The 21,781-nt window shown below is 44.0% G+C and overlaps 2 pseudogenes across 2 annotated transcripts; both read right to left on the bottom strand.

Moving 5' to 3' along the window:
* Positions 1 to 937: 937 nt before the first annotated feature.
* On the bottom strand, positions 938 to 4,997 carry LOC311008533 (zinc transporter ZIP9-B-like; annotated as a pseudogene). The gene is made up of 6 exons: positions 4,639 to 4,997; positions 4,285 to 4,504; positions 1,856 to 2,131; positions 1,510 to 1,595; positions 1,291 to 1,425; positions 938 to 1,197 (listed from the first exon to the last, which is right to left on the bottom strand). The product of its transcript is annotated as a zinc transporter ZIP9-B-like (transcript).
* Positions 4,998 to 5,000: 3 nt separating this feature from the next.
* On the bottom strand, positions 5,001 to 8,193 carry LOC311033182 (tripartite motif-containing protein 16-like; annotated as a pseudogene). Its single transcript has one exon. The product of its transcript is annotated as a tripartite motif-containing protein 16-like (transcript).
* Positions 8,194 to 21,781: the final 13,588 nt, after the last annotated feature.

The following is a 21,781-nucleotide window of genomic DNA, read 5'->3' as shown; positions in this document are numbered from 1 at the left end:
TGCTCCCACAGCAAAACGGTGTGGAGGAGCCCTCCACCTCCTACAAGCATGAGGCGGAGCCCTCCACCTCCTACACACCTGTGACTGAGCCCTCCACCTCCTACACACCTGTGGCTGAGCCCTCCACCTACTACACACCTGTGACTGAGCCCTCCACCTCCTACACACCTGTGACTGAGTCCTCCACCTCCTACACACCTGTGACTGAGCCCTCCACCTCCTACACACCTGTGGCTGAGCCGCCCTCCACCTCCTACACACCTGTGACTGAGCCCTCCACCTCCTACACACCTGTGTCTGAGCCGCCCTCCACCTCCTACACACCTGTGACTGAGCCCTCCACCTCCTACACACCTGTGTCTGAGCCCTCCACCTCCTACACACCTGTGACTGAGCCCTCCACCTCCTACACACCTGTGACTGAGCTCCCCTGCCTCTCCTCGGACTTATGTGCAGAGTTCGCATTCTTGGAGGAAATCCAGAATTTTGGCTTTGAAAACTTGGAAGAGTTAACCAAAATGGCATTTCAGCTGGCAGCGCAGTTCTAGCCACTTGTTTTTTCTGTTTATACATGTTTGTAAATTAATTGTATATTGTATATTTTGTAAATTAATCTGTAAATTAAATAAATTGTAAAATACCTTTTTGTGTCCATATCTGTAATTCACACTGGTGGTTGTCTACTTTACCTCAAAGCATGTGTTGTGTGTGCAAATAAGAAATCAACTAAAAAGAGCAGAACATTACGCAGAATGAGCAAACATGGTTTTACTTCCCGTAAATGACAAAGAGGGAACCGACAAATAGAGAGGTTCCTGAAGTGTCATAGGCAAAGATTCAATTAAGCATCTGCAACTGGGAGTACCTGCTTGGAAACCACAGATGTGTACAATATTTGGCAGATATGATTCTTTTAGATGATTCTTCAATGATTCAATCAGTCATCATGCAGCCCGGGGGCCAGCAGCATGGGGATCCCGACCCCGAGGACCAGAGTGAGGCTCTCCGGGAGCCCCAGGTGTCGCCGGTGGTGGGCCTCGGCCCCGGTGTGCTGCTCGTGGTCCGAGGGGGGAAGGCCCGTCTTGCTGCTGCTGACCTCGGTGAGAACGTGCACCGTGGCCACATAGAGGAAAGTCCGGCCGAGAAGAGCATCCACACACCTGTCGCAATGAGCTGGTTCTGAGACGAGCAGCCAGACTGCAGACGCAAACACAACGGATCAAATAAATAAGTTAACAAGTTGAAACTGGAGGAAAAAAGACCCAAGATTGCTGAAGGGTGCTTTCTTACTGTGTGTAACATGAAGTAAGTGGGGACGGCAAGTAGAGGTGCTGCAGCTGAAAAGGCCAACAAATGTCCCTGAATGTATGTCTTTTCAAGGCCAGCATGCATCCAAAAAGAGACCAAACCAAAAGCTGCAGGCGCCTATAGATAAGAGACCATCTCTATTCCATCTCCTTACATACTTCTATACATCCTTCAATGAAATGTTCTGTCAGGGAAACTCACCTTGTGTAGCATCACTGCTAAAAATACTACAACTTGCACCGTCACTTGACCCGTGGCCACAGCTGCACCCACAGCGAATCCATCAGCTACAATGCAAACACCAACGATCAGATTCATGGGCTCAACAATCTAAATAAACTACATTTACATCAAACTGGTGGATGAGTGTCATTTGATGTGTCTGTCTGCACGCCAAGTTTTTCACAAAGAACGGGTGTGTGAGGAAAAGTAGGGCACTTGGAACAAATCACATGAGATCACATGAGGAAATGAACTCCAGGACATTGTTGGCTGGAATTCATGAAAACATACAATAAAGCAGTATAATAAATGCTGTATAAGTTACCTGCAGCGTGAATAACCAGCCCCAAAGTGGCCGTGATGCCCACACTGTTGGACAATCGAGTCGCCTGGTCTGAGAGAAACTTCCGATCTGATCCACTACGAACATTAGGATGAACCTGAAAGTCAAAGAGACCCCGATGATGAAGGATGAGGTGAGGAAGGCTCGGCTCACCTCTCCACGACTCTCCCAGTAAGCCCACTCCCTCAGGGATGGTGATGCCAGCGCTGTCCCACACAGGAGTCCTGCCCCCAGGATGGACACGAACCGCAGGCTCCTCTGTGGAGCCACACCAGATTTAAACAATACCATATATATCATGATTGTATTATATTTATTGTGTAATTATAGAATTATGAATATTCTAATAACAATATTTCAATTTGACATACAATAGCTGGAGCGAGTTCTCAGATTTCCATGCTAATAAACACTGGTGCTCATTCACAAGAACGTCAACAACATCCTCCAACAACACAACAAAAGAAGAGAAACTCCTCCTCCTCCTCCTCCTCCTCCTTCTTCTTCACAAGTGATGATGTGCTACATCTTATCGTCGCTTCTGCTGGAAGCTGACAGTCTGTTCTCACCGTGTCACTTGTTGCAAACCACAGTACCTGCGTGCCATTCTGCCTTCAACGTCACACCTCGAGGTTTCCTTGAACACCACTGTAGCAGGAGGAGGAGGAGGAACAGCAGGAGGAGGAGGAGGAGCAGCAGTAGGAGGAGGTGGAGGAGCAGCAAGAGGAGGAGCAGCAGGAGGAGGAGGAGGAACAGCAGGAGGAGGAGGAGGAGCAGCAGTAGGAGGAGGAGGAGGAGCAGCAGGAGGAGGAGGAGGAACAGCAGGAGGAGGAGGAGGAGCAGCAAGAGGAGGAGCAGCAGTAGGAGGAGGAGGAACAGCAGGAGGAGGACGAACAGCAGCACCCAGTGTTGGACACTGAGAACTGCACAGGCCCACCCCATCAGATCTGGTCCTCCAATCATCGACCTCCATTCTTCCAGCCTCAACTATAGTAATGCATCATAAGAGCTTGAGAAACAGTGTTTCCACGACAGGACAGGAACGAGAAAAAAACCTGTTACCTGTGTTGTCAGTTATTAGATCATTTTACCTCTTTGAGCAGCCAAAAGTAATATAATAATATAATAATGCACACAAAGGTGCTATTCTGAGTATGAAGTGTGCTCACACTGGAGAAGTATGCAGACCGCATGCATACTAGATATCCTAATGTTTAGCTGCCGTTCATATTCACTGGTTTCTCACAATGCGATGCACAAAGAAAATGAAGGAGTTGCTCAGAGCTGGAATAAACAAACTGTGTAGTGGTGATAACATTTTAAACAGAAACACTTGATATTAAAGACATGTTGGTGTTTTTTTGTGTGGTTAATTGTTGATGTCGCATTTATTGTATTGTTTTCTGTATAAATGGTTAATTGTGTTGTTGTGCATACTATTCCTTTATCATTTCTTTGTTTTATGTGACTCTAGTTAAAAAGCAACACTTATTGTCAACAAACTTGATGAAATAAAGATTTATTGTTCAAAGAGCTGGGGGGAGGGGGGTTGTGATGGATCTGTTGTACTGACGGCCCTTTGGAAAGAATAATAAAATGAAACTGTCAAATGATGACATCTGCTATTATTACCCCTTCCTATCTAGAAAAACAGAAAATGCCAAACTATAAAAAGGCAAACAAACAGACAAACACATTCTAAGTGTTGACAGTTCTGACAAAGCAGAGACATTGTGTTACCATTACAATCTAGAAACAAGTTGAGAACTTCTATTAGAAAGTGCTTGGCTGTTGAAAAAAACCACAAGTCCCACCGTCTATACAGAGTTTACGAAGATAATCTGAAATAAAAAGGATTCATCACGAACACTTGGAGTTAGAAAAAGACTACTGGAAATCATTGCAACCGTCAGACTGACAAATGTAGATCATGTACTCAAATGGAATGCCGTGACATGATACTAGACGCTAGTATTTTGTATGTAAAGTATAAAATGTATAATTTCTGGTTAGCTATTGAACAGTCCTTTTGAAGCTGTGTAAATACAGCTATCGCACCGTTACTTTAGCACTTTCAACTTACCAAACGTTGTGGAATTAACCTCCATTCAGAGTTAAACGCTGGAGTTTTTAGAAAAGATGAGATTCTGGTTTTCTAAGTATCTTCCTCAGACCTTAGAGGCTTGAATTCTAGATCCTGTGTTTTATGAATAACTACTGGTTGGAACCCAGCTATTGCAATAGGCTATAGTTTTGCCATTGGCCGATATGGAGACGTAGGCCTATGGAGGCAGCATGGTGGAATTAGCAAACTAACCACCTACTAAATGAATCCAGACCACCATCCATTATATAATTGCAGTGCAAAGTATTGTCTATTGCCATCTTACAAATTAATTTTGCACTGTTACAGAGACCTTTAGAGGCAGTATCTTCAGAGTGAGGGCCGTCCTGGTGCAGAGGTACGGACACAGTTTCTCAGTGAACGTGTGTGTGGAGGTGTGTATGTGTGTGTTGGTATCTGGATCAGAAAACGACAGCTCTCCTTTGTCCCAGTCCAGTTGAACTCTGATCTTCTGGAGCTTCTCCCTGAGGGGCAGATCGGTGTATTTATCTGCCGGGGAGTACGCTCTGTAGACGACGTCATTGAAGTCTAAGCTCCACACCGTAGACCCCACGAATCCTTTCCTACAAACCGACTCCGCTATCACCCCCAGCTCCCAGTCTCCCTGTGATCCTGTGCAGCTTCCTTGACGGGTCTGAACCTGTGGTCCGTGTGGATTTTGCTGTCCCGGCAGACGACGCACACCGGCTGCTGATGGTCCAGACAGAAGAGCTTCAGCTTCTCCGAGTGCAGAGGGCAGAGCGTCCCCGACCCCGACGAGGTCGTCTGACCCCTCGCTTGTAAAAAGGTCTCACACAGGTTCCTCAACGCCAGGTTACGAGGCGGATCGCTGCATCGAGATACCGTCCGACAAACCGGACAATCCTGGAGTTTCTTCGCCGTCCACCAGCTCTGCAGACAGGCTCTACAGAAGCTGTGGCTGCACAACAGGAGGACTGGGTCTTTGAAGATGTCGTGGCAGGCAGGGCAGCAGAAATCCTCCTCTGATCTAGAAGCCATTTCCCTCCGAAGCCGAAAACACAGCCGGCAGACAGGAGATGGTGTCACTCCTTCCTCTGGAAAGCTTCCCCCCCAAACTCACTTTCACTTCCAGCAAAACGCTTGTGAAGTCGGCTGCTGCTGTTCGTGACGTTGGTCCAGATATCCTGGAATTCCCAGCATTCCTTTGTGAGGCTCCTTTGTCAGTGGAAGTCTAGAGTCGGTCTGAAAGCGAGTCTCATGGTCCCTCGGTGAGGTGTATTTCCTGGTGTGTGTCAGGTGAGTCACACGTAGGTGGAGCTCTGAAGGATTACAGCGCTTTGCTGCTCACTGGGAAACAAAGGTGCATGAATGTCCATCACACAAACGGCTATTACTTGTTCTATGATAAAACAAAATAAAAAAAAAACCTGCTCCACTTTCAGGAGGACGGTTTGGGATTCTCGGTGTCACAAACGTCCAACTAGAGCTCCGATACTTCTGAGAGAAGTGCAAAAGAAGTTATTTATTTGGCTACGTGTTACTGAAACACACCGACGCTGGAGAACCAAGAACGTTTGTGGACAAATTCTCTACATTGCACGTGGGAAAGCAAATATAAAATCTATAAAGTGTTAACTTATACCACACGTTAAACTGAATGCAGAGCCAGTGTTTTAGTCTGTCCCCCATTAAAAAGGAAACAAGGCTACATGTGTGCAAAAACAAACCCTTTCACATTTACAAAAAGGACATAAAGAGCCCGACAGTTAGTGTGTGTGATGCATGGAAAGTCAATCAACCTCAGAATAACAAAATCCTTGCAAAAATAACTTCAGAAATCAGCTCTTCGGTTAACGACACAGGAGGTGATGAAACCTGGACCCGATGAAAGGAAACCCCGTGTGATGAAACCCACAACCAGGAAACATCTGCACCGCCAATCTGAGAGTTAAAGACACACGACGAAGCTTGGCGGAAATCATTTATATTCAATATCATAATCACATAAGCATCAATAATTCATATAAAAAAACCTCTTTAAAATAAAACTTTTCAGCATCTGTGATCGACGTCCCAAAAACAAACAAAGAGTCTTACAGGAGGTGGAGAAAACAAACACACCTGGCAGTGTAACTAAACCCGGAGCGATCGCTTCCTGTGAAGCTGATGATGAGATTTGAGGCGTGTTGTTGTTGTTCTGGGTCGCATTAGATCGTCAGCTGTTCCTGTTATTTTGTCCACCTCCCGCTCACACCATCAAGTACAAGATCTGCTGCTCAGTTACTAAAAATATCAACAGAATAAAACTCACACACACACACCTCAAGCTCCACGTCTGAGGAGGGCCGTGTGCTACATGTACTGGTGTTACTGTTTAAAGACCCACAATAAGGAGGGACTTGAACAAAAATGGTGTTATTTTCAAGCTGTATACCATTCTGGAAAGAAAACATCAGCAAAACAGTTATTTTATTTTTAATGGGATTCAAATAGAGGAGAGAAGGAGGACAAGAGGAGGAGGAGGAGGTGAAATCATTCAACTCTTAAATGACTTCAGTCTAGTTGAGTTGACAGAACTCACCACTGCCTCCAAGTCCAAGTCCAAGTCCAGCATAGAGGGGCTCAGTGAACGTGGTCTGGACTCTGTGGAGGAGAGTCATGGTCTCAGAGACGCTGTAGAAGGACAGAATACCTGCTCTATGATCCAGGAACACTCCTACTCTGGAGGACGGAGGACCTGAGACGGGAGTTTCAACTGAGTTGTATAAGAATGTATATCTGTTGTTGAAACGATATAACGACCAGGATTTGTCATTGAATCCAAACATACATTGATTCAAGTCTCCTGTTCTACTGATACTCTTGTATGCGACTGCTACATCAACTCCAACACCTCCTCTCCTCTCCACCTCCCAGTAACAACGGCCAGTCAGACTTCTCTACTCAGGACCTGATGACATCCAGTGAATCTATCTGGGTGACTAGAATAAGAATGGAATGGACTCCTTGTTGCTTTTCTGTTCCCCTCAGATAATAACAGATATGCGTGTGCTGTGTTTGGATCCAGTGTGATTTCACGTGAATATTTCAAGAATCCAGCTCTGGTCTTGGGTTCTGGTTGTGGCAGTAAAACATCCACTTCAGTCACTGCCAGTGAGACGTTTGTCCATCTGTGTGTCAGAACTTCCTGTAGTCCATCTCTGACTTCTGACAGCGCCGCCGTCACGTCCTCAAAGTAGCGGCGAGGAGGACGGGCGTTGATGCTGGATGAGTGTGTGGACTCACTGAGTGGTGACAGTGACGGGTAGTCGTGTAGAAACTGGTTGTGATCCTCTGTGTGTGAGAGCTTCTCCAGCTCAGCGTCTCTCCTCTTCAGCTCACTGATCTCCTGCTGCAGCTTCTCCTGAAGCTCTCCGACTCGACTCACTTCAGTTTCCTGCTGGGATCTGACCTGCTGCTTCACGTCAGAGCGTCTTCTCTCCATGAGACGGATCAGCTCAGTGAACATCTCCTCACTGTCCTCCACTGCTTTATCAGCAGAGTGGTTGATGGCCTTCACCTCCTGGTGGAGCAGCTTCACATCTTTGTCTCTGTCCTGGATTCTCTGCTGGATGTTTAGTCGACTCCCCTCCAGCTCTCTCTGCCTCTCGGTCCTTTCTGCTGCAGCTGAGACTGTGTCGTGGCCTTTATGTTCGTCCACAGAGCAGAGATAACAGATAGACTGCTGATCAGTACGGCAGAACATCTTCATCACCTCATCGTGACGAGAGCACACGTTCTCCTGGAGCTTGTTGGAGGGCTCCACCAGCCGGTGTTTCTTAAATGCTGCTGATTCATGATGAGGCTGGAGGTGTTTCTCACAGTAAGAGGCCAGACACACCAGACAGGACTTGAGGGCTTTCAGTTTCCTCCCAGTGCAGGAATCACAGGCCACATCTTCAGGTCCAGCATAGCAGAGACCAGCAGGAGCAGCTTGGAGTCCAGTCTTCTTCAGCTCCTCCACCAGATCTGCCAACATGGTGTTTTTCAGCAGGACAGGCCTCGGTATGAAGGTCTGTCTACACTGAGGGCAGCTGTAGATCTCCTTCTCATCCCAGAAGCTTCCAATACACTTCATGCAGTAGTTGTGTCCACAGGAAGTACTCACCGGATCCTTCAGTAGATCCAGACAGATGGAACAAGAGAAGGTTTCCCGGTCCAGCTGAACTCCTTTCTGCGCCATTTCACCTCTCAGCGACGACGACTGTCTGAGTTTCACTTAGTGAGAAGTGAAACTGGTCTGAGGTCTGATCTCAACAACACTGTGTGTGTGCAGTGAAGGTGGCCTGTCAGCTGCTGCACTTCACCGCCATGTTGGTTACACCCGTCCACACGCAGTAGATCTGAAGGGGAGGGAACAAGGAAGTGTGTGTGTGTGTGTGTGTGTGAGAGAGAGAGAGAGAAAGAGAGAGAGAGAGAGAGAGAGAGAGAGAGAGAGAGAGAGAGAGAGATTTTTTTGATTTTTACAAAAAACACTTTATTTACAATATTCATATACATACATACAATATTCATCAATATCTCAACAGAGAAAATGCAATGCATCAATAAAGTGCTATTTGTGCATAAGGTGAATAAAAAGAGGAGTTTATCTGATAAAAAACTGTGCAAATACTAAATCATCATTTTTGACAGAGCAGATAAAATCACCGAAGCACCACCGCCGTTTAAAATTTTCCACATCCCCAATGGTCTTATAAAACTTAAACTCTAGACATATTCTTGACTTAATGTTACAGAGAAACACAGGAAGGGCCTCATGCCCCGCTCTTTCTTCTACCTTGTTTCTCCGACTGATGACTGACTGACTGCCATTTTTGCTTCTCCTAATAGGAAGTTTATCAGCTGCCATTTGACACAATCTGTCTTTTTCTATCCTGCACCAAAAATAAAAACTCTCTCTGAAAAAAACACATTAAAAGAGCTAAAAACCAACGTTAAAAAAGAAAGAAAGCTTGTGAGTCTCAGGCATTCAGTAAAAACATGGAAACCTGTCTCTCTTAGGCCACAGAAAGGACATTGGTTTGAAACAGCAGGATTTAAAACTGAGACAAAGGCATTTGAGGTGATGGCACCATGAAGAACCCTCCACTGGAGGTCAGCTGTCCGTTTTTTAAGGGGAGGCTTGTATAAAACCCTCCACTGCGGGCAGGCCCCGTCCCACCCCGCTCTGTTGCTCCAAGCTGTGGGGGGCCTACTTTTCAGTCCTTTCCCGTTGACTGATTTGACAATGTTGGTGTACAGCGTTGCCTTGTCGGCTCTGTGCAGGCTGAGCTTGCCCGGGCTAGTGACAGTTAACAGGGGTCCAGTCTCTTCTCCAAACTCTGGGCTCAGGTAGATCTCAGGGAAAGGGTCCGTGGGGTCTGGCATGACCTCTCCCTGACCAAACTGTATGAGGAGGTTCCTCTCCATCCCACAGAGCTTGTGCCTCCAGAGCTCCAGCAGCTTCTGAGCCACCCTGACAGAGTGGATGCCCAGGATGTGGCCCATTTTTTTCTGTATTTCAGCCAATAGGCCAGAGGGGGGGTCTATACACGACAGACGATGCCACAGGAGGGATGCAACAAGATTATTTAAGATTAAAACTCTACCTCTGTATGACATTTGAGGGAGCAGCCATTTCCATGTTTTTATTTTACTCTCTACTCTTTCTAGGACGGTCTCCCAGTTTCTCAGCACCACAGCCTCATTCCCGAGAAACACCCCAAGATATTTCAGCCCGTCTTTTTTCCAGGCAAGACTCTGGGGGAGAACCGGGAGACCGTCAGCCCATTCACCAACAGCGAGGGCTTCGCTCTTTTTCCAGTTCACCCTCGCTGCTGATAAAAGAGTAAAATTGTTTACAATATTTTCTAAAATGTCCATCTCACCCTGATTCTTAATAAAAACAATGAGGTCATCAGCGTAGGCTGATAAAACAATGCTTCCATTAAAACCAGGTAAAATTAGACCTTCAATATTAAACCGTATTTTGCTGAGGAGGGGTTCCAGGGAGAGCGCGTAGAGCATGCCAGACAGAGCCCAGCCCTGCCGAACGCCTCTACATGCTCTAAAAGGAGCACACAGACTACCGTTTATCTTCAGCACACTCTCAACCCCACTGTACAACACCTTGATCTTAGCTATGAAACCAGCGCTGAACCCAAACTTCTCCATAACTTTCCAGAGGAAATTGTGTTCAACGCGGTCAAAAGCCTTTTCCTGGTCTAGACAAATCAGACCAGTGTTAATGCCCAATGAGCTGGAGACGTCCAAAACATCCCGAATGAGGTGGACATTGTCCACCATGGACCTGCCGGGCACACAGTAGGTCTGGTCCCGATGGATGACCTGCTCCATAGCTTTCCCCAGCCTGGAGGCAAAGAGTTTGGACAGAAGTTTGTAATCCACACACAACAAAGACACAGGGCGCTAGTTTTTGATTTCTTGCAGGTGACCTTTTTTTGGTAGGAGAGTGATAACTGCTCTGCGGCAGGAAGTGGGCATGGAGCCAGAGGCCAGACTTTCATTAAAAACATCTAAAAGATCATTTGCAAAGATGTCCCAGAAGGCTTTATAAAACTCGACTGTGAGGCCGTCGATGCCGGGAGCCCGCCGCCCGCCGCCCTTGCATGCCCTGCAGGGCAGCGTGTAGCTCCTGCATCTGCAGCGGCCCCTCGAGACAGGTGTTGGTCTCCTCAGAGACCTGAGGCAGTCCACCAGTGAACCCCTCCAGTAGAGTGTCCTGCTCCTCATATTCGCTTGTGTAGAGGGAGGTATAAAACTCCACCGCACGCCTTCGGATCTGGCTTGGCTCCACGATCTCCTGCCCTGTGTCTGAAAGCAGTGTGTGGATTACTCGCCCCTGCCCATTCTTTCTCTCCAGGCCGAAGAAATAACTAGAGGGGACATCCATCTCTTCGATGGCTTGAAACCGGGACCTGACCAGTGCGCCCTGTGCTCTACTTTCCAGCAGGTCAGCTAAAGCTAGCTTTTTGACTTTGAGGACTTCAATATGTTCTCGATCTCCTGTGGATTCACTTAAATTCTCAAGTTCCACTATATCTATCTCCAGGTCCTTCATAGATCTAGTTATGTCCAAAGACCCAAGAATGATCAGTAAAAATAGCTGGGGTAATTGTGCATGATTTATAAATATTAAAGTGATGCTTAAAACAATAAAAACCATCTAGTCTGGCTGAGGAGATCCTGCTCTCTCTAAGGTGGGACCATGTGTACTGTCGGCAGTCTGCGTGCATCCTCCTCCACACATCCACCAGGCCATGAGCAGAGACCAACCGCCTCAGAGCATGCTGGGATGCTGGATGTGGCTCTGCATGGTTTCGGTCTAAACCCTCATTTTCAGTACAATTAAAATCCCCACCAAAGAATAAAAAATCCTCCGTGGCACAGCCGTTTAAAACATCACTTACTTTTTCTAAAAAAACCTTCCTCTCTGCACCGATTGTTGGAGCATACACATTAATAAAAACAGCTGTAAAATTGTCAAATGGAGCTTTGACTAAAAGTAGCCTCCCCTCGATAAAATGCTCAACCTCCAGTGAGACTGGAGTAAAAGCCTTGGAGAAGAGGAAGCCTACTCCTCCACTCAGAGAAGTGCCATGACTCAAAATGGCTTCCCCTTCCCACCCTCTCCTCCAGTCTGCCTCATTGCCTTTGTCACTGTGTGTTTCTTGTAAAAATAAAACATCTATTCGTTTCATTTTTGCTGTTTCATAAATACTTGCTCTTTTTTTGTCCTCTCTGGCTCCGTTCACATGAACACTTCCCACTCTAAAACAATCCATGTTGAGTGAGAGGTTAAAAACGAGGCTTAAAAACAATAAATTAATTAAAACACACATTAGAGCATTTTCCATCACTGTTCATTTGTTTTTTTTACCTTGACTACAAATTTATTTAGTCTATAGACTTCTTGGTTGGTCAAACCGGACAACTCTTGCTGGCTAATATGGAGCCGGGCCGAGGAGCAAAACAAAGTTAGATCCGGGAAGAAATCCTCTATTTTTACCCCATGTTGTTTTTTTGTTCTTCTTAAGAAATTCCTGATTTTTTCTGGAGTGTATTGTGATTTTCTTTGGCTGTTGCTGAGGCTAGGAGCTTCACTGCCGTCGGACACATATTCGTCACTGCTCTCGTCTGTGTTGGCCCTCCTATCCGTCTGCCCGTCTTCTTCACTGGCTTTACTCGTTTTAGCATCACTTGTTGTGTTTTCTGTTTTTCTTCTACGTTTTATAGTAGGTTTTTCTCTAACAACCTCTGCTGCAGCCTCCTCTTCCTCCATCTCATCCTCTTCTCCCAGATCTCTCCATCTTGTATTACCTTGCCCAATCTCTTCATTTATTTTTCCTTCATTAACCTCATCTGCCTGCCCTTCACCTGTTTCCCCTGCCTGTCCCTTTTCACTGATCTCACCCTGTTCCACACCTGCATTTTCACTCGTTTTTTCCTCCTTTTCTCCCACCGCTACACTTCCCACCGTTTCACCCAGCGGCGCCGCCAGGATTCAATTTCAATGTACGCACAGAAACGGCAAATACAACAACAAATGGAAAAATACTTTTTTAAGACAAAATCTAATGTTTTCAGTATCAGTGAAATCAGTAGTGTATATCATGGTGATAGGCCCCGGTGCAAATATTTTTTTGTGCCCTCCATCCCCGCCCTAAACACAAGCGCACGCTTGTGAGCACTCCACGCACGCACACACACACACGCTTGGACACACACGCACAGTACGGTATGATAACTCTGCCGGCCCGGGGAGAGAGACATGTACATGTTCATATACACTGGTTTCTCAAGCTGTTGTTGTTGTTGTTGTCTGAGTCTTCCTCTCGCTGTGAGGCCACAGTGTTACCCACTACACCACCGTGCAGCCCTAAAATTAGGAATATCTTGAAATATTTAAAGAAAAAAAATAAATAAATAAATAAATATTTTACTTGCAGTAAAATTGTGTCAAATGGCAGCTCTTTCCTTTTCTTATCTACCTGTGTGTGTGTGTGTGTGTGTGTGTGTGTGTGTGTGTGTGTGTGTGTGTGTGTGTGTGTTGTGGGAGGCCCGGCCCGGCCATCGATCCTACCAAACTGTTTCTTGTTCGGCCCTTTTATATCTGTATGCCTAAATAAATATGAATAATATCAATATTAAGTCATGGAATTCACGAGGCCTTAATTCTCCTCAGAAGCGTATAAGCACTCTGAAGCTTCTACTCAGGAAGCATATTCACTTTGCCTTTATACAAGAGTCACATTTTCTTGATGTTGATGTACATAGATTTAAGAATAAGCACTATCATGTGATTGCCTCATCCTGTTACACAAAGAAGAGCAAAGGTGTCTTTATAGCTGCAAAACGTAATTTAAAGTACACTAATCTGGGCACAGGTGGATCTGATGATGTCGAATTACCTTTTGTAAAATAATTTATAATGGTATTAAAATTGCTTTGATTTGTGTTTACGCCCCAAATCACTTCGACCAGCATTTCTATGATTCGCTCGCTTCCACATTAATAGATTTTCCAGAATACCAGCTCCTAATAGGGGGTGACTTCAATGCTGTATGGCTTCATGATATTGACAGAACAGGGGTAAAAGCAAGCAGAGACCAGCAACTGGCATCTATTGCATTACAGAAATGCTCTATTGATTATGGGGTGATTGATACTTGGCGTATGATGAATCCCTCTTCGAGAGAATATTCCTTTTTTTCTGGTCGGCATAACAGCTTTTCAAGAATAGACTATATCTTTGCATCCAAAACCCTTTTCAGTGATATTCGCAGCACTGAGATGACTCCAATTGCTTTATCTGATCATAGGGCTGTTTTCTGTAATTTCTCACTAAGAGCTGGTCAACCTAGGGCAGTTCGATGGCGTTTTAATACATCTCTGCTTCAGAATGACACTTTTATACGAGAGCTTGAGGATGAGCTGGATGAATTTATTGAAATAAATAGCCCATCAGTTGATGATCCACGCGCGCTTTGGGATGCAGTCAAAGGTTGCATTAGAAACAAAACTATATCCTTTGCATCCAATCTTAATAAATCTAAAAAACATCGTATAGACTGTCTGGAATCCGAAATCGCAGCATTAGAGCAAGACATGTTAAACAATATCTCTCCTGAAAACATCTGTAAGCGACAAAAATCAATTGATGAACTTAACAGCCTGTTAAGAAAGGAAGCAGAATTTACTATTCATCGCACTAGGCAGAATTACTATTCTAACAGCGCTCGACCCAGCCGCTTGCTTGCTTTTAAACTAAGGAAAAATGATGATCTAGCAAATATATCAGCCATAAGGACTAAAGAGGGGGACATAACTTCTGACCCGATACGCATTAACAGTACTTTTCAATCATTCTATCACAACCTTTATACGTCAGAGGTGCTTCATGATGACAAAATCTGTTCTGAATTCTTTAAATCATTACAATTACCTAAACTGCCCCAGGAAGCTATCGGTTCTTTAGAGGCACCTATCAATTTGGAAGAATTAAGGATGGCCATTAAAGCAACGAATAAAGGCAGATCTCCAGGCCTGGACGGAATACCGCCAGAACTACTTGATGCTTTCTGGCCTCAACTCGGTCCTCTGTTGTTGAATATGTTCAATTTTTCCATTAATAGAGGTTCCTTTTCGGCCAGTTCAAATATTGCAATCATTTCTTTATTATTAAAAAAGGACAAGCCACCTGACGACTGCTCTTCTTACAGACCTTTAAGTCTTCTGAATTGCGAAGTCAAGCTTTACGCTAAGGTCTTAGCTACTCGCCTAGGCGCTACATGCCTCATCTGGTTCACCATGACCAAACTGGGTTTTTTAAAACCAGACTAGCATCTGATAATGTCCGCCGCTTGCTTCACATCATAGACTCAGTCTCGGCTTCAGAAGACCAATGTGCTATTCTCTCATTAGATGCAGAGAAGGCCTTTGATCGACTGGAATGGTGTTATTTATGGTCTGTTCTCCAACTTATGGGTTTCAGTGAAAGCTTCATCTCTATGATTAAGTTACTGTATGCTAACCCCTCGGCAGTCGTTATAACGGGCAGCAATTGCTTATCTAGGTTTCCAGTTTCCAGATCTTCTCGTCAGGGTTGCCCTTTATCTCCACTTTTATTTTCTTTGTCTTTGGAACCTCTTGCCCAGGCGATACGACAGTCTGAGGCTCTTGAACCAATCACTATTCACAACACACCACACTGCATTTCCCTGTATGCGGATGATATTTTGATCTTTACAAAAAACCCTTCCAAATCCCTCCCTCATCTTCTAAAAATGTTTGAGGTCTTTAGTAGTATTTCGGGTTACAAAATAAACTGGACGAAATCTGCCTTAATGTTACTGGGTAAACTGGATGAACAGACACACCTCTTTAATATCCCAGTTGTTTGTAATTTTAAATACTTAGGAGTGTCCATCCATCCTTCCCTCAACTTACTAACAGCAGACAACTATAATGAAGTCCTAAAAGAGGTGGATGGCGATTTGAAAAGGTGGGGCATTCTCCCTACTTCTTTTCAGTCCAGACTCTCAGTCATTAAGATGATTACCTCGCATTAACTTTGTTAGCAATATGATTCCCCTAGCTCCACCGGGTAGTTACTGGAAGAAGCTGAATTCTATCATAAGCACTTATTTATGGAACAAAAAAAAACCCAGAATCAAAGCGTCTACTCTACAAAGACACAGATTATCAGGAGGGATTAGTCTGCCCAATTTTGAATGGTATTCATGGTGCTTTGTTTTACGCCCACTTATCGCTTGGCTGAACCCAGAGATCTTGGTGTCATGGCGCCCTATTGAAGAACATTTAATATATCCTCATAGTTTATCTAGCCTGATATATTCTAATATACCCTATAGGACAGTCAAACGAGATTTTGGGCCAATAATTTCTTATCTTTTCACTGTATGGCATAAAGTCCACCGATTTGCCAAAATTTGCAATACATTCTTCGCTCAATCCCCTATCTTCTATAACTACTCTCTCTTGATTGAGAAGAAACCAATTTTGTTTCCACAGTGGAGCAATAGAGGTGTTTGTTTTTTTAAGGACATCATAGGGAGACACGGTCTCCGTGAATTCCATGACTTAGAAAGGTCTTATGACCTGTCGGGCACCTTTTATTTTTATCTACAGCTACGTACAGCAATGCGTGCTCAGAATGTTCCTTGGGGCACTGAGCTGGGGAATCATCCTCTCCATATCATTTTTGACACTAAGGGTAAAAACAATGGTATTGTCTCGGACCTATATACATTTATAACCAAAGCTTCGTATAAACCTCTATCACTTAACAGACTCTGGAAGACAGATATTAATACCTCCTTGGATCTAGACTGGCACACTATATGGTCAAACATAGCTCTGTCATCCAGAAACCCTGACCATCAAATGATACATTATAAATTCATTCACAGGTTTTATTTAACTCCTCGAAGATTACATCAAATGAAATTCAGAGACAATCCGTACTGTGATTTTTGTCCAGACAATACCATTGCTACTTTTTATCATATGGTTTGGCAGTGTCCAGAGGTCAATAGATTTTGGCAAAATGTTTCGCTCACCATGTGTAGTATCACCGAAGAAGCCATCCCTCATTCACAGTCTTTGCTTCTACTTAACGACACATCATCTTTAAAGCTAACTGTAAATATTAAGCGTATTCTACTGGCTGGTCTCACAGCTGCTAAAAGAATGATAGCCTGCCGCTGGAAACCACCACATGCATTGTCGATGAGGGAGTGGCTTTCCTCTTATCGGGATATTGCCCAGCTGGAGCTCTCTACAGCACGTTTACATTATGCCAAAACATCTAATATTGATTGCTGGTCAAAGTTATTAGAGAAAATAAATGAAATGTTCTAAATATCTATGGTCAAACTGTCCTTCTCAGCTTTTGTCTACATTTGGTCTGTGTTTTCCATATATCGTACGGACTCCATAATGTACATGGTATATTATGTATATCACTTGGGTATTCCACTCTACGTTCTTGCTACTTCCGTGGATATCATCATATGATGGAGGAAAGTAGCACTCATTAAATATGTATACATTATATGTATACTCTATGTGACTTCTGTGGATATCATTATATGATGGAAGAATCTAACACTCGTTTGATATTTCTATGTCTGGAAGATGTATATGTGTATGTATGTATGTATGTATGTATGTATGTGCATGTATATATGTGCATGTATATGTAGGTGCATATGTGTGTGTGTATATTTGTATATGTGTATGTAGATGTATGTATATGTATGTATGTATGAGTGTATGTGTATGTGTATATATGTATATATGTGTGTATGTATGTATATGTGTATGTGTATGTATGTGTATGTATATATGTGTATGTATATGTATATGTATATGTATGTATGTGTATATATATGTGTATGTGTGTGTATGTATGTATATATATATGTATATATGTATGTGTATATATGTATATATGTATATATATGTGTGTATATATATATATATATATATTCTCTTCTGAGATTCCGGGGTGGCAAGGGGAAAAGGTTGAGAGTGGTATGTGTGTGTGTGGTTTCCCTTTTTTTTTTTTTTTTTTTTTCTTTCTTCTCTCAACACTCTGATTTCATCATGTTAAGGCTTAGAGGGTGGGGACAGATTGGGTGGGTTGGAGGGACTGCGGGGAGGAGAGGGGGAGCAGGCATCGGAACAAGCAATACTTCACTTTGCCGTTATCACTGCTAAGGATGCTCTTATAATTTTGCTTTCACTTTGTTTCTTTTTGACTGTAAATATGCTTCCCCCTCCAAGATGTGCAAATAATGATTGAATAAATAAATAAAAAAAATTGATCACAAAAAAAAAAAAAATTGAAAAAAAAATAAAATAATGTATTGTTGTTTTTTGTCTTTTTCATATTTAAATATCTAAAGAACATCATCATAGTGAAACAAACATCCTGTGAATCCAATATTGGTAACGATTGTTTGACTAGGGTTGTTTGGCCAGGGTTAGGGGGTTAGGGTCGGGCTTTGTTCATGTAGAAGAAAACATTCTCTTCTGGTGATGATGATGGTTGTTTAATCTTGATGTGATGAAGTTAAACAACCAGAGGAAAGATTTTGTCAGACAGTGATTTCAGGATTTATGGATCTCGTTGTCAACAAATGAAATTCTGAATTGATCATGAACTATGCTTTTAAACTGAGTGTCTATTTTTGGACTTTTTTCATTCACCTCATTCATTTTTTGTTTTTCTATGAAATTAAGGTGTATTTGAAGGCCAACAATACTACTACTACTAGTAGTACTACTAAAACTACTACTAATACTAATAATAATGATAATGATGACTTATTTCATATGAATAAATCATATAGGCCTAATAATGGACGTGTTGTCTACGTGTTGTTAAGGTGTTAGAATTCACGTGTGTTTATTTGAACTGGATGGCGTCCATAACAACGCGTTGTCTTCGTGTTGTTAACGTCATAGAACGCACGTGGATTTGAACCATAACACAGAATGACGTCAGCCACACATCACAGCCAATAACGCGGGCAGGATTGGAGATCAGACCGCCAGCAGACCCGACTCAGACTAGACGTCTTTGTTTCTCGTCCTGGAAAGTCAGTCTACTTGAGCGCGAATAGAGCCGTCAGTCACTCGTATCGTAAGTACAGAGGTGACACGTGATGATACGTGTGCTGCGTTCACACACAGTCGGATTTAAAACATCTCATCACGTTGATATTATTACTGATATCTCTCTGAACACATTTGTTAAAAGTATCATCAGCAAAACTGCTCAAAATCAGTATTTATCCTGATCCTGATTTTACATCCAATAAAAGAGTCTCAACGTCAGCTTCTTGTCCATCTTTGTCACAGGTTACACGTTGCATTCAGAATAAAAATGAACCTGACAGCACCTCCTTCTCCTCCTCCTTCTCCTCCTCCTTCTCCTCCACCCCCTCCTCTACATAGCCAGGCACCGGTAAGATACCCAGTAGAGGTTAGGGACAGTTAGCAGAAGAGTTGCATTAAAAACAGATGAGCATTTTGTGGTTTTGGACTCTGGTCAGACCAAAAAGGGAGTTTGAAGACGTGAATGTGTGATGGGCATTTCTTTGACTGTTTTCTGAAATCCCACAGACCAAACGTTTCATCAAAAAGATATTAGATGGATCATTTGTGTCCTGTACAAACTCCAATAGAAAACACATTTTAGAAGGATTTAGAAGACGAGGCTGTACAGTCTTAGTTCAGATTAATGTGTTTGTTAGGATGAATAAACAATGTATGAACTGATTTAGGTTTTAATACTATTTTTACATGAAATTGTTATTAATGTATTGTTCCACCAACATGCAGGAACTAGAGGTTAAAAATACCTAGTTTGCTGAAACCTGGTGCACTGCATCTCTCCTTGTTTTCTATAAGGCTAATGTTTAAATGAATCAAATACAATCCAGTACAACCGTCAGGATGTCTAACCAGCTGCTCTGTGTGTGTTTGTCTCCAGCTGAACCTTCCAGTGGTGCGTCTGTGTGATGAGGTGTTGAAGAGGCTGATTCCTATTGGATTCACGTAAGTAACACACACACACACACACACACACACACACACACACACACACACACCTAACACAACTAACGTGTCTCCGTCTCTCTGTGTGTAGAAATGGAAAAGTCCTGTACGGCTATGTTCCTCCTGCCTCTGGAGCTCCTCCTCCTCCTACTCCTCCTCCTCCTCCTCCTCCATCATCATCAAAGTAAGTCCACTTTGGTCAAAATGTACAACATCCACCTTATATTGAATTTCTTGCAGCTGTTGTCTGATTGCAGGTGTTATTTGTCCACCAAGATGATTTGCATTCATATAATTATCAGACTTTTTTTAATGGCACGACACAGAACAGGAAATCTTGTATTATTCTTGCTCATTTTAACATTCTCTCTCTAAAGTTGTTCTTTTCTTTCCCTGTTTTTCCACAGCAAGAGAAAGCGTGCAGACGAGCAGGACGATCGTCCTTACGTGAAGAAGCCGCCCAACGCATTCATGATATTCATGAAGGAGCAGAGGCCACACTGTACCGCTGAACTGCAGAGCCGTGGGAGCTCTGCAGTTAACAGTTTCCTGGGGCAGAGGGTGAGTGTGTTTGCTCAGATGCACCGTGGGGGTCTGTGGGACCCCGGCTCTCATTCATGTGATTCCGTGTGCATATTAATACAGCTGCTAATACGTTTGTGTTCATGCGACCTGTAGTTGTGTGTCGCGGTGTGTGCTGACAGTGTGTTGTCGTCTCTCCACAGTGGAAGTCGCTTTCCAGAGAGGAGCAGGCCACATATTATGCAGAGGCAGACAGGGAGAAGGGCCTCCACGCACAACTCCACCCAAACTGGTCCTCCACCAACAATTATGTATGTACATTCTGCTGACGTACAACTCATACATTAAACACCGGGGCACGAGAGCTTGTGAACAAAAAGGCACTGAAACGAGTCTTATGTTTGTATCGGCTCATGGTGATCCAAAGTCTAATGTGTTGGTTTTTTGTGTAGGGCAAAAAGAGGAAGAGGGAAAGGAGCAACGCTGCCAGAAAGGCTGAAGGTAAGTCAATATGTCTGTGGATGTCAAATAGGATGTAAACTCAATGAGGGATCATGTTGGACGATGTTAGAACGTTCAGAATGGAGAGAATAGGAAGCAGCACCTTTTACCACGTGTTAACAAGTCTTAGTGGATTGATCAGTGTTTTTGTTTGTTGCAGCTTCTGCATCTGGGGAGGAGACCAAGCCAGCCAAGAAGCAGCGTGTGCTCCCACAGCAAAACGGTGTGGAGGAGCCCTCCACCTCCTACACACCTGTGACTGAGCCCTCCACCTCCTACACACCTGTGACTGAACCCTCCACCTCCTACACACCTGTGACTGAGCCCTCCACCTCCTACAAGCATGAGGCGGAGCCCTCCACCTCCTACACACCTGTGACTGAGCCCTCCACCTCCTACACACCTGTGACTGAGCCCTCCACCTCCTACACACCTGTGACTGAGCCCTCCACCTCCTACACACCTGTGACTGAGCCCTCCACCTCCTACACACCTGTGGCAGAGCCCTCCACCTCCTACACACCTGTGACTGAGCCCTCCACCTCCTACAAGCATGTGTCTGAGCCCTCCACCTCCTACACACCTGTGACTGAGCCCTCCACCTCCTACACACCTGTGACTGAGCCCTCCACCTCCTACACACCTGTGACTGAGCCCTCCACCTCCTACACACCTGTGACTGAGCCCTCCACCTCCTACATACCTGTGACTGAGCCCTCCACCTCCTACACACCTGTGACTGAGCCCTCCACCTCCTACACACCTGTGACTGAGCCCCCCTGCCTCTCCTCCGACTTATGCGCAGAGTTCGCATTCTTGGAGGAAATCCAGAATTTAGGCTTTGAAAACTTAGAAGAGTTGGCATTTCAGCTGGCAGCGCAGTTCTAACCACTTGTTTTTTCTGTTTGTATATTTTTGTAAATTAATTGTATATTGTATATTTTGTAAATTAAACTGCAAATTAAATAAATTGTAAAATACCTTTTGTGTCCATATCTGTAATTCACACCGGTGGTTGTCTACTTTACCTCAAAGCATGTGTTGTGTGTGCAAATAAGAAATCAACTAAAAAGAGCGGAACATTACGCAGAATGAGCAAACATGGTTTTACTTCCCGTAAACTACAAAGAGGGAACCGACAAATATAGAGGTTCCTGAAGTGTCATAGG

This window comes from Eutrigla gurnardus (genome assembly GCF_963514095.1).
Source record: "Eutrigla gurnardus genome assembly, chromosome: 22".
Lineage (NCBI taxonomy): Eukaryota > Metazoa > Chordata > Actinopteri > Perciformes > Triglidae > Eutrigla > Eutrigla gurnardus.
Note: the sequence above shows the minus strand (reverse complement) of the source record. Positions and strands in the feature narration are given on the sequence as shown.